Source organism: Silurus aristotelis (assembly GCF_946808225.1).
Source record: "Silurus aristotelis genome assembly, chromosome: 11".
Lineage (NCBI taxonomy): Eukaryota > Metazoa > Chordata > Actinopteri > Siluriformes > Siluridae > Silurus > Silurus aristotelis.
Genome location: NC_139584.1, coordinates 2,732,078 through 2,744,034, shown reverse-complemented (window position 1 = coordinate 2,744,034; position 11,957 = coordinate 2,732,078). Strand labels below are relative to the sequence as shown.

The 11,957-nt window shown below is 43.2% G+C and overlaps 1 protein-coding gene across 1 annotated transcript in view; it reads left to right on the top strand.

The window, feature by feature from the left end:
* The first annotated feature begins 2,524 nt into the window (after nucleotides 1–2,524).
* The window catches only part of LOC310733534 (plexin-B3-like), a 110,029-nt gene continuing 100,596 nt past the window's right edge, over nucleotides 2,525–11,957 (top strand). Inside the window, exon 1 of the mRNA XM_083554851.1 lies at nucleotides 2,525–2,790. The gene's annotated coding sequence lies outside the window, so the exon portion shown is untranslated. The remainder of the gene's footprint in view (nucleotides 2,791–11,957) is intronic.

Sequence of the window (11,957 nt, the reverse complement as noted above, 5' to 3'; positions counted from 1 at the left end):
CAAGAGGACTTCTTTTTTAATGGCGATATTAATAGGTTAAAGCGTCTCTGAGTGTAAGGGTGTGAGAGAAGAGGAGTGAACACAACTCTAATTAGATCAGGGGTGATCAAACAGAATCCAGTATTTTCCACAAAGTCTAATTAAAGTTCTAGTCAGTGACATTGAAAACAGCTACATTCAGCTCACTTCAAAACCAAACACACACAAATGATAAAGTCTCTCTTAATTTATTCTTTTTAAAGACTTTGAATTCTGTCTTAGTGATACATGCTCATCCTCATATTTAGTGGTTTTGTAGATTGGGGTTGTTTAGGGTATTTTAAGTACATTCAGTTGGGTTAGGGTAGATTGGGTTAAAGTGGTTAGGGTAGGGGGTTGGATTAGGGTAGTGGGTTGGGTTAGAGTAGATTGAGTTAGGGTAGTGGGTTGAGTTAGGGTAGCTTGAGTTAGGGTAGTGGGTTGAGTCAGGGTAGATTGAGTTAGGGTAGTTGGTTGGGTTAGGGTAGTGGGTTGAGTCAGGGTATAGTTAGGGTAGATTGAGTTAGGGTAGTGGGTTGGGTTAGGGTACATTGAGTTAGGGTAGTGGGTTGAGTTAGGGTAGTGGGTTGGGTTAGGGTAGATTGAGTTAGGGTAGTGGGTTGAGTTAGGGTAGAGTTAGGGTAGTGGGTTGGGTTAGGGTAGATTGGGCTAGGGTAGTGGGTTGAGTTAGGGTATATTGAGTTAGGGTAGTGGGTTGAGTTAGGGTAGTGGGTTGAGTTAGGGTAGAGTTAGGGTAGTGGGTTGGGTTAGGGTAGATTGAGTTAGGGTAGTGGGTTGAGTTAGGGTAGATTGAGTTAGGGTAGTGGGTTGAGTTGGGGTAGAGTTAGGGTAGTGGGTTGGGTTAGGGTAGATTGAGTTAGGGTAGTGGGTTGAGTTAGGGTAGAGTTAGGGTAGTGGGTTGGGTTAGGGTAGATTGAGTTAGGGTAGTGGGTTGAGTTAGGGTAGAGTTAGGGTAGTGGGTTGGGTTATGGTAAATTGGTTTAGGGTAGTGGGGTAGACTGTTTTGGGTATATTGAGTTGGATTGGGAGACTGACAGGGTAGATTGGGTTATATTAGATTGAGTTAGAAAATGTTGGGTAAATTGGTTTGGGTATATTTGGTTGGGCAAGAGTTCATTGGGTTGGGTAGTGGGTTTGTTAGGTTAGATTATTCTGGGTATATTTGGTTGGGTCAGGGTACATTGGGTTGGGTCAGGGTAAAGTGTGATGGGTTGAGTTTGTTGTCTTGGTTTGGTTAAGGTTTAGGTTGGGTTAGGGGAGATTGGGTTAGGGTAGTGGGTTGGGTTAGGGGAGATTGGGTTAGGGTAGTGGGTTGGGTTAGGGGAGATTGGGTTAGGGTAGTGGATTGGGTTAGGGTAGTGGGTTGGGTTAGGGGAGATTGGGTTAGGGTAGTGGATTGGGTTAGGGGAGATTGGGTTAGGGTAGTGGGTTGGGTTAGGGGAGATTGGGTTAGGGTAGTGGGTTGGGTTAGGGTAGTGGATTGGGTTAGGGTAGTGGGTTGGGTTAGGGGAGATTGGGTTAGGGTAGTGGATTGGGTTAGGGGAGATTGGGTTAGGGTAGTGGGTTGGGTTAGGGGAGATTGGGTTAGGGTAGTGGGTTGGGTTAGGGGAGGTTGGGTTAGGGGAGATTGGGTTAGGGTAGTGGATTGGGTTAGGGGAGATTGGGTTAGGGTAGTGGGTTGGGTTAGGGTAGTGGGTTGGGTTAGGGGAGATTGGGTTAGGGTAGTGGATTGGGTTAGGGGAGATTGGGTTAGGGTAGTGGGTTGGGTTAGGGGAGATTGGGTTAGGGTAGTGAGTTGGGTTAGGGGAGGTTGGGTTAGGGGAGATTGGGTTAGGGTAGTGGATTGGGTTAGGGGAGATTGGGTTAGGGTAGTGGGTTGGGTTAGGGTAGTGGGTTGGGTTAGGGTAGTGGGTTGGGTTAGGGGAGATTGGGTTAGGGTAGTGGGTTGGGTTAGGGTAGTGGGTTGGGTTAGGGGAGATTGGGTTAGGGTAGTGGGTTGGGTTAGGGTAGTGGATTGGGTTAGGGGTGATTGGGTTAGGGTAGTGGGTTGGGTTAGAGTAGTGGGTTGGGTTAGGGGAGATTGGGTTAGGGTAGTGGGTTGGGTTAGGGTAGTGGGTTGGGTTAGGGGAGATTGGGTTGATTTGAGGTAGAATGGATTTGGTTCTTTTTTGTTCTCCTTTTCCATTTCTCCCTTTTATCTCATGTCTTTTTTCTTTTTCATCTTTCTACTTATTTCTCATCTTATTCTCGTTTTAATTTTTATTTTGTTCTTTCCTTTTGTTTGTCTTCATATTTTTGTCACCCATTATCTCTAATCTCTAACTCGCTGTCATCTCTCTCTCTCTCTCTCTCTCTCTCTCTCTCTCTCTCTCTCTCTCTCTCTCTCTCTCTTGAGATAAACAGACAGACAGAGACATTATCACACATCATTAAACTCTTGATGATGTGATGATATCCGCGGACATAAAACTCATCACTCGGTATATACAGAACCGCGTGGTGCCGCTGGAGTCGCGCGCCGCCGCATTTCATCGCACCGTGCGCTCGAGCTGCTTAATTTTTTCCTCCCTCCTGTTCCACCTCCACGTGTTGCATTGTGGGTTTTCTGCAGTCCTCCTCCGCCTGGTTTGGGAAGTTTCTGTTTTGGGGCGGGGAGCAGGGCACCTGGACCGAACCGATCCGAATCCACAGGAAGCCAAAGCGCGAACATTGGGACGAGTATCAGGCAGATCCGGTGGAGAAGTGCAGAAGGTAAGATATGTTCTTCAGGAGCGCATTGATTCCATAGACATCTGCAAAGTGCAGGTTATTTACGGTGCACACACACACGTGTCATCTGTCCATCTCGCGACATCAGATCCGATCCAGAAAACTTTTACCACTTTATTAATGTAACGCACGGAGAATTTTGCATGAAAAGTGAGAGCACGCGCAGATGCGTCACTGTTCACGGGGAGAGCAGGTGATCTGACTGATCTCTAACTGATCTCGTGCTCAGGGAAGATCCGGGATGAAGATTGATGTAGAACTGCTTTCTGATCGCCCTCCATTTATTCTCCTCACATACTCCTTAGTTCTGGAACAGTTTCCTATGGCAGGCCAATGGTGTCATTAAAGCCTTGTGCCATTACTTGTGCTTTTTACACCTGAGGTTCAGGTAAATGATGCAGTAAACAGCGGGATGGAGCTTTAAATAGCAGCAATCAGGTGGAGTCTACATTAATATATAACCATAGATATACATAGACTTATAGATACAAACAGATTGATGGATGGTCAAATAGATAGGAATTGTAATCAGCAGGATGCCAAGATGTTATAAATGGATAGATAGATAGATAGATAGATAGATAGATAGATAGATTGATTGATTGATTGATTGATTGATTGATTGATAGTAGATTTATTGATTGATGGATGGATAGATAGATAGATTGATTGATAGATAGATAGATAGATAGATAGATAGATTGATAGATTGATAGATTGATTTGTATTCAACAGGATGGCCAGACATTATAAATGGGCTTATGGAGACAGACAGACAGACAGACAGACAGACAGACAGACAGACAGACAGACAGACACATTGATTGATTGATTGATTGATTGATTGATTGATTGATTGATTGATTGATTGATTGATAACACTATGGCCAGCTGTTATGAATTTAGATAGATAGATAGATAGATAGATAGATAGATAGATAGATAGATAGATAGATAGATAGATAGATAGATAGATAGATAGATAGATAGATGGATGGATGGATGTAAATAGGAGTGTGAACCGTGTGTGTGAAGTGGTAGCTCAGTGGTGAGTTCAAAGCCTGCCATTACCAAGATGCCACTGCTGGGCCCCTGAGCAAGGCCCTCAGCCCTCACCTGCTCAGTTGTGTGAATGAGATCATTGTAGGTCGCTCTGAAAGAGGGGGTGCACCAAATGCTGTAAACTTGCTAACACTTTATTTCAGACACATTGATGCTGGAAGGAGCTCTAAATACACCAGATTTGACTTTGACTTTTTTTTTTTTTTACATAATTAGTTAATGGTTATGCTACTTCGACACACACACACACACACACACACACACACACACACACACACACACACACACACGGCTGAAATCCTTTTTTTTTTATACTTGTTCTTTTTTTAACACTTCTCAAACGCCTCTATTATCGAGTTAATTTTATCCCCTATTTTTAACATAATGAACCAATTGGCCTTCCATAGCTGTTCAATCCTCAGACATGTATATTTCTAGTGGAAGTGATTAGCCTGCATCAAAGCCTTATGGGTAATCCGGGGGGGGTAACGCCATGCTGAGTGATATATTGGGTGCAGACCGGTCAGGAGGAATTTATCGCTCCCTCCTGAGCGTGATTTCGTATCGAATCTACGTATTAAGGTGGAGGCTTGGAACCTCCAACCAGAAGGATAAAGGACTAGGAGAAAAATTAAAACACCACCAAAGTGTTTGCTTGCGAATTTATTACATACGACTGTATGAGCGTGTTCGGTATATGCGCCATTTCTCAGACGTTTTGTGTACGCAAAAGACGTGGAAGATCCTCAGAAGTCATGGAGGAGCTCGTGGTGAAATAGCTGCGTCATCACAGAGAACAGAAACGAAGAAGTCCCAGATTATTATTCCTTGTTAGATGAAAGCGTACGATTCTGCGGTTTTCAATGAAAGAAACAGTGCCAGGGGAGTATACGCTCTGGAGTTTTGGAACACCAGACTTTTCCAGAAACTCACACAATCGTATGAGACGTCCGTAGCATAGTATCCTTTTGAACTAGGAGACCCAAACCTGGTCCAGCATGACGATGCTCTGGTGCACAAATCCACCTCCATGTAAATCAGCTTTCCATGGGTTGGAGTGGAAGGTGCTATAAAGCTCCAAACGCCTTTTGGGATGAATTGCACAAATTCACTTCTTACCTTAACTTCATTATATCAGATTTTGCTGAAGAAGCAGAAAATCTAGTGGAACATCTTCCCAAAAGTGTGGAGTGAAGCCAGCACATGGGGATTTAATGTGGAATGGGATGTTCAAAGGGGTTAAAACAATACCTGGTCCTTCACACCAACTGTTCCACACAATTCACTTTGTCCAATCAGATTTGGACAGGATCAGTTATGAAGCGCACGACCTCATAGACCCTCAGCTCTGAGAGTGTGCAGAAGATAAAGAGGGGGAAACGATTTTCGGAAGCTGTGAGTGAAATCTCTTTATCTGTGAGAGTTGGACAGACGAACGAATGAATAAATACGCGGCCGAGTGACTCACGAAGTCGAGAGGGCACTCGCTCGAAATGTCTCAGTGACGCTATCGACGTTACACGTAGCGTGTTTATCGAGACAGATCTCCACCTACAAACGGCTCGGAGTGTCTCCTGGCAGCGCAACAGCAATGACTAACGATTCAATCAGCTGTTATTATCGTCTACTTTCCTTTAACTTGGAGTAGTTTGTGTTTTGTCTGTCGAGGGTCCACCTGTTATACTAAACGCGAGAGTGATAACGTGTCGGTTCGCATCACACCCTCGCTGACGTCGATTATTTTCCTGTAACAGTAAATCCGGAAAAAAAGTGTCAACGTGAAACGTGATCCAACGTGATTCAGTCGCTCCAAGTATCATATAAAAACATCTGCACTTTACATAGTGACATAGCACCTTGAAGTGTGTTTGAGGAGTGTGTGTGTGTGTGGAGTGTGAGGAGTGTGTGTGTGGATTGTGTGAGTAGTGTGTGAGTAGTGTGTGTGTGTGTGTAGAGTGTGTGAGGAGTGTGTGAGTAGTGTGTGTGTGTGAGAAGTGTGTGTACAGTGTGTGTGAGAAGTGTGTGTGTGGAGTGTGTGAGGGGTGTGTGTGAGGGGTGTGGAGTGTGTGTGTGAGGAGTGTGCGTGAGGTGTGTGTGTGTGAGGAGTGTGTATCAGAGCCATGAGGCTGAGGGAGCAGTTGTGCTCCCTTAGAGTCGGAGTTGCCTCGTTGCCATTTGGCTCGTTTTTCCTCCTCGGTGCTCGCTCGCTCCTCAGCAGGTTGCCAAGTGTAGGAAAACAGGACAGGACGAGCGGAGATGAATTTCAGTTCCAAAAACAAATCAGGACTAATCCCACTTCCTCGTTTTCACTGTCGCTTTTACTGCCACTTCCATGTTCCTGGTTGTTATGTGGGTTTACGCGCATGCACGCTCGTTAGGGAAGTGTTGTGTGGGAGTTGGGATGGATGATCTCCACCACCTCGGTCTTCATGCGCATCATCATCAGTCTTTCGTTTCGAGTCGGGATCATCAGTCTTAAGATGCAAGCCCAATTTCCTCTTCCTGTTAGCTTCAAAATCGTCTTTTTTTTTTCTTTAGCAATAATCTCCTCTCCTCCTTCATCCTCCCCTGTCTCTTGTTCTCCATCATTACCTCTCCCTCTGCTACCCCGGACACCCCCCCACCCCCCCATCCCAAACCAGTCCACCCTTCATCACCAGCTTGTGGATTAGTGCATTTCAACAGCCTCTCATTAGTGTGTTTCTCCTTAATAAATCCCTTCCCATCAACTCGTCCGCCAGCTCAGGGGACCAGACGATATATTTATCCTGTATATTACACACACACACACACACACACACACGCACACAGTTACAGTTTTTCCCAGTTGCTTTGGAGTGTTTCTCGAATCATCCTTAATTTTTTACAAACTGCACAACACAATGGATTTCTTGCAAAAGGCTGCATTTTTCTCAAAATCTCTCAAAAGCAAGTCAGTAACGTCTCGTTGCCGTCAGAAGTGCTTTTTTTCATCAAGATCTTCTACGCCTTCAGTCGTGTTGTCAGTATGACGGCGCAGTATGAAAATGCACGAGGCTGAATTTCTATGAATTTCAGCAGCACAAATGTTCGTTCGTTTTCTGGATTGTAGAAATTGGAATTCTGTTGTTGTTTTCTCGCCAGTTGGAGGTTCACGAGATTCACCTTTGACCTGATTTAGGGGACGAGTTGACGATCGGTCGATCCGATTCCGTTCGCTCGACTTCATTAGTGACATTGAAGATTCGTCTGCACAATTCATCAATTCACCGAAAAAAACAAGTTGCATAGAAATTTGACAGATTCTGACGACGCATTCAATCGAGTGATGCCGAGATGTTTTGGGGGGTCGAGACTGTTCGAGTGAGAACCAGTAAAATATATTTCGATCAACACGTCATAAACAATCGATAATGTAGGAAGCAGCAGCAATTTTACACGTTCGATTAAACGAATGTAGCGAAGTGACGACATGACCAACAAGTCGTTTTGAGAATTTCATTTCACTTGGCGTGTAGTTCCAATTCCTCGGAAGACCAGCAGTGAGATTTTTCTTTTCTTTTGAAGACGATTAAAATTTTCCGAACGAATTTGACTCGAGCACACAAATAAGTGAAAAATGGGCAAAACCGCCATTTTCTTCCACAACAGACGGTTGAATGTGTATAAATAGTAACACGATTGCGCATTATTAACGGTAACGAGTTGCGCTGAGTAATTTTATTTTCAAACAGAGAGTACAAGTAACACACCCTTTTAACCGGGAGACAAGGCTCGGCTGCAGGGCGTGGCCTCAGCGGTCAAACAGTCATAAATAAAGGCATGTTTCTGCAAAGACTTCAGAATGAGCTGCAATTGTTTAGACAAGGAAAGAAAATTCCAGAAGGTGACCCTCCTGAGCGATCGCACACTTCAATACCATGGAACAAGGATCGCATTCCCACCTTCCAGCTCCACTATATGGAAAAAAGGTTTCGTGACCATAAAACCATAAGATTGCTCTGTGCTTCTTTTTGACCATCTCATTCCTCTTATGGTCTCCATCTGCTGTTATAATGAGCTCCACTCTTCTGGGAAGATGTTCCACTCGATTTCTTGGAGGTTTCTTTTTAGCTGTACAGGGTTGAGGTCAAAGCTCATCAGCAAGAGATCTTCCACTCCAAACCGTGTAAAGCAGATCTTCATGGAGCTGGCTTTGTGCACACGGGCATCATCATGCTGGAACAGGTTTTCGGGTTTCCCCGAAGTTCGAGTGAAGGGAGATTGTGTGGTAAAAGTTTGAGAAAGAACTATGGAACAAAAAACAACAACAACAACAACAAAAAACCCTGCTGTCCCAATACTTTTGCTCATTACAGTAATTATTTTTTATTTTTTATTTTTTTATTCCTGACTCTTTTCCAGAATTCAGCCACACATATTCTTCTCCTGATTTTTGTTCATCTGCCAATTTGCACCCACACACACCCACACACACACTAACACACACACATCCAAACAGGTACTTGTCTAACCGGGAATAAAGACGTACCGCATCGCTCTGGAACTACCCGCTATTCCAGAGTTAAGTGTATTATTAAGCGTATTATGATCACCGCTAATGAGCCGTCTCTAATTCAGGACTGGCGCTAGTGCTGGAATCTCCCTCGTGCTACGCGCTACAGTTAATTTACGCCGCAGACAGACAGACAGACAGACAGACAGCCACCGTCTCGTCTTCCCCCTCTTTACAGCCCACACAGGGGGCCGGAGGAAGGTGTGAAATCCTTTTGTTTGCACCATATTACCCCAAGACCTCGCCCCTCCACAACCCCCCCTCCCCTCTCGTTCGCCTGCAGTGATGGCCGAGGCTCCCTGCCACGCTATTGTTCACTCTAATCAATATCGTACAAGGCTGTGAAAGTGTAAGGGTTTTCTTTTTTCTCTTTCGTCCTCCTTGTCGGTAACGCATCATTAGTTTATAATGCATGCTGATTGTGACCAGTTACCTGTTATTACCAGTCGCACACGACGGTGTAATTGCGCTAACAGACGCATGGCCGGTTAGCGCGTGGTAGGTATTAGCAGAGATTTCAAACAACGCTATAATATCATGAAAGCATCGTTTCGGTTTTGAGTCTTTCATGCCGGTAATGACGATCGTGTTCGACTGACACGAGCGTTAATTTAATACAAATAAATACGAATATTAAACTTTATAGACATTTTAGAGGTTCGGGATGTCAGTAAGTGTGCACTGCGTTTCGTTAAAGATTAAAGATGTTTGCAGATGAAAAAATTTTCATATGTTAAGAAATCAAAATACACTACAGGGACGCAATTATCATTATAGGATCATCAGATGTGCGAGCATGAACTTGTGCCTCCGCTTGAACTAGGAGACCCAAACCTGCTCCACAATAACCATGTTCCTGTCCACAAAACCAACTCCATGAAGATATGCTTTCCATTGTTCGGAATGGAAGATCTCCTGCTATAGAGCTCTTGAAGACCTTTGGGATGATTTTTTCATGCCTGACCAATAATGACTAACGTGTCCTTGATGGTTAAATTAAACTCTTTCTTATAATTGAAAGCAATAATTATAGGAATAATAATGAACCGTGAACGAACTGTCTGAAACGGCAGAATAATTAACACTTGCATGAACCGACGCTTTATGGAAAGTCCATGCTACGTAGTGTGTGGAGCCGAGAATGGTTCCACATGCACAGTCTAAAGATCTATGAGGTCACTATGGAGGGTTAAAGAACCCTGATAATGGATTTGGACTGTAATGAATATAAATAGGAGGGCACTTGTCATGAACAGTGAACACTTGATGACCTCAACAATAATGGAACTGTAATGAATGGATATTCGGTGATGAGGATGAGGTCGGGTTCTCTTTGAGTCTGGTTCCTCTCCAGGTTTCTTTCTCTCAAAGAGTTTTTCAACGAATCGCGTTTGGCTACGTTCTCCACCAGCGAATCACATATATACACAGTATACTGTTTATACATTCTGTTAAAGCAGCTTTACAGAAATCAACAGTTAAGGTGAATGATGTGTATTTATCCCTGATGAGCAGCCATGGCGCCTGTGGCCAGGAAAAACTACCTTGAGTGGAACCAGACTTAAAAGGGGAACCTCATCCTCATTTGGGTGACATCAAGAGTGTACTGTTAGTGTAGTTTGCACTGTTTTGCAAAATAATGGACTGTAATTTGATAAATGATTTACAGTATTCTACCCAATACTGATCACCGTTCTTTTAGACTCCTTAGTAGGCTAAGCTATTTCTCGACTTTATTTCCAACTTAAAACGAAGTCATCAGAACGCGTTTCCATCGGGATCTACCTGTATTTCTGTAATGTCGATTTGTGATCTTCACTAATAACCGTTCTTTCCGAGTCAAATTGAATTGGATTGAAATCTTTCTAAATGAGCTTAAAGTGTGAACATTGTAGCGATCTGGTTTTTTTTTTCCCGGATGAAATGCTGCAACTGACAATCCACTCCCAGCGATTATTTAAATTCACGGACAGAATAAGTATTAATTAGATGCAGATGTTCACGGATTCATTTAATGAACCTTCCAAAACCTGTCAAATGTCAAAGAATGAAATAAAAATAACAAGCAAGAAATGTGATCAAACTCTCTCTGCTCGAGCGCAAGCTCTTCTTGCTGATCTGGCTGAACTCCGTAGGTGGGCGTTTCTCATTAAAGAATCCTCTAATGAGTTCTTTTTGATTGACATTTCAACATCCGAGACTTTAAACCCACTACGCCACTCAGGCAGAAATAAACACGACGTCAAAACGGGATCGACTGCCAACCTACTGATGCTGGATAAAAAAAAAAAAAAAAAAGCTTGTGTTTACTCGATCATGGTGGTGATAGAAAAAAAAGTCGTTTTTGTTATGACCTCATGCTTGTACTCGCGTCTGAAGAAATCGTGTTAATGAGGAAAGGATAAGAACGGTGTGCGAGGAAAAACGTCTGACCTGCGATTACCGAGACGAGCTTAAGTTCACGTGAGGTCACGATTAAGCACTTTACATAGAAAGCGGAGACGTGCTTGTGAAAGGATTGTGAATACAGACTCTGCAAATCAACAATGATTCAATTACCTTTTACGTAACCGACTGTAGATCTTCACAAGATTGGATTGTATTTTTTAAACATCCCTTTCTTCATTTAGTTTCCTCTGTTCGTTTCTCTGATGATGTCCCAATAGATTTACGGCTCATTCACACACAGTTAGTAAAGTCAGGTACTGGTGTAGGTGAGGTCCGGAGACCTGTGGTGCCGTCAGTGTTCACATTTGATTCATTCATGTTCAAGAGGGTTGAGGGTCAGACCTCAATAGCAGGAGATCTTCCACTCTGTCATTCTGGAACAGGGTTTGGGTCTCCTAGTTCAAGTTTAGGCTCGTCTAATACAATTGTTTGTCACATACGGCTGGAAAAATCAAGAGTTCCAATACATTTATCCATACAGTGTATTAACTGCAGTGAAATGACTGATATACAGCTTTACTGGCAATGAAAAACGATATCACGACTATCAATTATTTATATCTCGAGTTTATTTTACCCGGAAATCTCACTGAGATCAATGATCCCTTTCACAAGAGAGACCTGACCAAGGTAGCAGCCAAGCAAAACTAAAGAGTACACGCATCAATTATACAAATATGTTATAACTATTTCAATCGGAAAGAGACGGGATTTTGATAGAAATAGGTGTTTTTCCGAGCTGCATTTTGGTTTTATTTTAATTCTGTGCAAATTCAAGCCTCTGCTCCAAAGTTTCAAGTTTTATTTGACAGAAGTCAGTGAAAGTTTGTACAACGAAAAGTGAGGCTACAGGTAAATATTAGCATGAGGTTCTTTTTATAGAAATATGGATGATAGAGGTGTACAAGAAAAACATATATCTTACAGTAGGTGTGCAAAAAATGCGTAATCATACACTTCCTATAATTCAGTGCATCCTACAAACATGGACACCAACCTCCCCCGAGTGCTGACACATCTGGACTGCACCATACTGACGTTATTAATTTTATACTCTGTGCCATTTTGTACACCGTTTGTGCCAGTTCAGGGTTTAAACTGAAAA